The sequence below is a fragment of the Lipophrys pholis genome (assembly GCF_963383615.2).
Source record: "Lipophrys pholis genome assembly, chromosome: 14".
Lineage (NCBI taxonomy): Eukaryota > Metazoa > Chordata > Actinopteri > Blenniiformes > Blenniidae > Lipophrys > Lipophrys pholis.
In genome coordinates this window covers 5433549-5438181 of record NC_137633.1, presented here as the reverse complement: position 1 = coordinate 5438181, position 4633 = coordinate 5433549, and positions in this window count along the sequence as shown.

The window sequence follows — 4633 nt, the reverse complement described above, 5'->3', positions numbered from 1 at the left end:
TCCAGCTCCACACCAAGGGGAGGAGAGCGCGTGCCCCGCAAGCGCCATGCAACGCCGCAGCTGATTGGACGAGGCCGTGAAAGGAATCTGCTCTGAGCCAATTGGGGACGTCGCTACAAGGGACGGTGCACGTGAGGGCACTATTTGTTCGTTTGATAGCGAATTCGTGTAAAAGATGCAAAAAAACAACAAAAAAACAAAAACATGTTTAGGATTTTGAAAAAATATAAATGTCAGTAAAATCCACATTTTTACCACAACTTTACATTTGTTAAAGTAAATTCCACAAGTGTTCTGGAAAAAAAATTGTATATTGGAAGGACTACTAAAGTTACTTTAGGTTAGGAAAATCTAATTAAATCAAATCTGACTGCATTAATATTAGAAAAAAAAGAGAGTGGTTTGTATGTGTACAAGTGTGTCAGTGATAGTCTTACAAATTTTACATCAAATAAAAAAAATAAAAAAACACACCAATCAAATGTTGCTTACATATACTTCAGAGTGAATAATACACACCTGTAGAAAACAAGCACACTACATTTGGTTATTTTGTGGGTATATTTGTCAAACTAAACATAATATACTCTAATTTACCCTAAATATGTATTTCTTGCCGTTTGAAAATGTTTCTAGTGTCAATCCTGATGATCATCAACTAAATATGAACATGTTTTTATTGCAATTTCTTATTATTGTATTGCTTTCTTGTTTTTATTATACTATGTACATGGTCCATAATCTTTTATCTTCTAATATTAACACATTTTCAAAATGTTAAATATTTCATAATTTCAATATATATTCTTAAAAATTCTTATTTCTTCATATTATAATGCAAAAAGAAGCTGCTGTGATAACTGAATTTCTCACTTATAATACATAATATAGTGTAATCCTCTATTTCAGATGTACTGATGCTGTAATAATGAGTAAGTGGGAAGTGGGAAAGTTACGAGTTCCAAGTGGGTAAAAAAACAAAACTGAATGACTGCAAACTCTAAAAGCTTGAGGAGACGTATTGTGTTTGATGAACTCTGGAATAAACTCACATTGTTGTAGTTTAAGTGTTGCTCATACTTTTGAAGCCCTAATGACATACATGACAAAGGCCACAAAGAATGAGACTCAACCACGAGTTACAGAATAATCAGGATTATTTTTATTAATTCATCTTCAGTTTCAATAATATCATTACAGAAAAAACATCCTCTTCATTATATTTATACAGTAGTAGTAGAATGCTGTGTCATTGCTTCATTACAAGTGCTGGTCATAGTTTATAGTGTGTGCAGTGTGACACTGAGTTCAGTCCAGTGTTACGAATCACTCAGTACAAAGGCAGTTTAACAATAACCTGCTTCTTCTTACTCAAATGAATCTATCTGGGTTTGATTGGTCCTCCTTGGGCAGGTGCCGGGACGCGCTCTGATGCTGCGTTCGAGTTATATCGCTGATGTGAGCTGTCAAATTTGGAAGGGAGAAAAAAAAAACTATGAAGATGGAAATGTTTTAATACTCTTAATTTAAATCTAATGGTATTCACAGCATTAACGACTGCCTCTACAAAATATCACTCTGGTTTTTTTTTTTCTACTCCAGTCTTTCTTCACATGAACGCAGCATGAGCCAATGATGAAATACCGGTTTCTTTTTGGTTTCTAAGAACCTAACAAAATGAAGAAATAACAACAAAAAAAAAAAACTGTTGGCACTGGTAATCGCATTTCCATTACGTAAGGTTTTAAGTCAGATCCGGAAGCCTGGTCCAGAATAACACCTGCCCAAAGAGGAAGACACGCCCCCCTTTATGGGCATGCAAGTGAGAAGAGGGGAGGAAGGAAAAGAGGACAATGAGGAAGAAGAGGAAGGGCGGGGCGGTATAGAGTGTGTCGGCCGGTCAGGAGAGCGGTCAAAGCTCGAAACTACTGACTGATGCTGCGTTCAAGTCATGGAGGAAGATAGTGAGCAGAGTACACGGTCCACTTCGTATCTCTGCCGGTCAAAAGACGACCGTCAGAGATTTATCAAACATATAGGTATTATCATCTTCATGTCTTTTTAGTATAATTCATTTAGTATAATTTAATTTAAAAAAAAGAAAAAAAAAAAGAGATTTTTATGTGGCAGTTTCATCTGATACGACCTGAACGCAGCATCCGACCTTTGACCGTGTTGAGTAAGTCGTGTCGAGACCACAGCAATGAGAGGAATTAACACGGTGCATTGCGACCGCGCGCAATGCATCCCAATGGCCTCTGTTGATCGGTAAACAGGTTTTCACTTCGCGCCGGGAGGAAACTTTGGAGTCGCAGCGGGCTGAATATCAAACGAGATTTCCTATACGCTCAGACTAGGTACAGTACATAGAGAGACGAGCGGTCGCATGACGCCTTGATCGACGGCCTTGAACTGTGTTGATTCTTTTTGACTTTGATCGAGCACCTTAACACCGCCGTTGGTGGCTAATAAGCGCAGTTTTACGAGCACCTGAATGTGACACCCTGCTTTCAAGTGATGCCGGGTCAAGAGCTTCCTTGGAGTTGGGAATCAGGTATGTCACAACTCTTGGATGATTGGAGCAGTTTTATGATTGAAAAAGAAAAAAAATATTTAAATCAATAAATGAGATGGAGGCCAATGACTGGCCAAACAGAAGCTAGCCTTCAAAACTAACTACAATAATCTTTGGCTCCTTAACAGATTAAGACAGTCTAGATTTTTTTTTTTTTTGTTTGTTTGTTTGTCTTCAACACACACCATCCAGTCACCAGAAATATTCACTGAAGCACCAAATATGGATCAAGAGCTGGAAAGATCCCAACATAAATGGGGGGTTTAGTCGTTTCGACATGTTAGTTAGACTTTATTGATGTGGTTGCATGTGAGAGCCAATTATCGGTGGAAATTCTATTCAGATTTTTTGTTCCTTTCCTTGATGATTTAGTGCAAAAATGTTGAGATTAAAACTGAATTGCAGTTTGAAGAATGACTTTCAAGTTAAAAGCTGATTTTGCCTAAATTGTCAACACGTTTCTTGACCACATTTACATCTTGAATTTTTAAATTTTAATATCTAAACATTGTTGTTTTCTTTATCATTCATTACTTTTTGTTGTGATTTGAAATGTTTGTGACCATTCTGATTTTAGCCAGCGTATTTTTCCCCAACTGTACTCATGAGTTTTTGCATGTTGTATTTACTGTAAACAGTTTTATTTGTAATGTTCTTCGGTCTTTTCTACATTTTTGTCATATTCCAAACCTTTTAGCCATTTTTCAATTCAATCATTTTCTCCCTGAAGATTTTTTTTTTTCTTGTCAGAAATATTATGTCCATCGAAAGCTTTTACTTTGAGCTCAACAGCTCACATTTTTAAACTTTTCTTGTACTTTGATCGACAATATTTATTAACATTTTCAAGATTTATAGTTGAGATTTTTGCTTTATTTTCAAAATTTCATTTGTAGTTACATCATCATAAGTTTAATGTCGTAGTCCGTAACAAAAACTCTCGCCCGTATTTGAATTTACTTGAACTGGTCGCAAAACTCAGTTAAACATGTAAACTGTTTATTAACATTTCACAGCTTTGAGTCAGCACTTTCTTATATCGATGCCACTGTGACATCAATATGAAACAGTCTTTGTTAATATCTGTCTGGCAGTAAGAAAGTCCACCTGAAGTTTTTCTGATTCACGTCAGATCTGGAACTAAACGAGTAAAACAAACAGTTTTAATATTTCATTTGGTTAGTTTTGGACACAGCCTCTGTAACTCTCTTCGGTCTCCCTAAAGACACAGACAGGAGACATTAATCTCATCATTCAGCTCCACAACGGAAATGCAACTTGTTGAAATCTCACATGATTTCTTTTAAAGTAACTGTCGTTTTCTGGGAGAACCAGTGGTCTGCTAAGAGGACATTACTCTCACCTTCCCTTCATCAAAGTCTAAATATTTCGACTGTGTTTTCAAAGTCGTTTCATGGTGTAAACTTGAGACTTGTAGGTAAAACACCACTTGAATGCAGGGTTAAACCAATATTGGCAGCAGTACAAAACAATCCCAAAAGTCTTGTGTATTTCCTTTTGATTCAATATCGGACTAATGAAGCTGTTGCTTTCTTTTTTTCCCTAAACGTGACCCGCTGACCCAGCTAGGAAGAAGAAATTCATGGCTTTCATTGAGAGTCATGATGAGATTTAGTGTGGTTTAAAAGCATCATACGTGAAGACTAAACTTAAAGTAGTAAATACAAATAATCCTTGTATTTTTTTCTTTTTTTTTTTATGTGGCAATATTGACTGTACTGGCACAAACTATATGAGCAGCTTCAATGCCTTCCCCCAACGCTTATTTTTCTTTTTTTTTTTTTTCCTTCAGTCTCTACTTATGTCAGGGGTCGGTATGTGGTATCTGAGAAAGGGAGTACTGATACGACAGGGACGGGTTATCAAGGACTTTCTATATCTGGATAGACGACGCCAGAACAGAGTAGCAGTAAAGGTAGAAGTAGAAAAAGAAGAAGAAGGAGGAGGAGGAGGACAAGAAAGGGCTAAAAAAGGTCGGGAGGAGAGGGGGAAGGATGGGGCAAGTCTCTATTTTTCTATATCTACCAGGGAAAAATG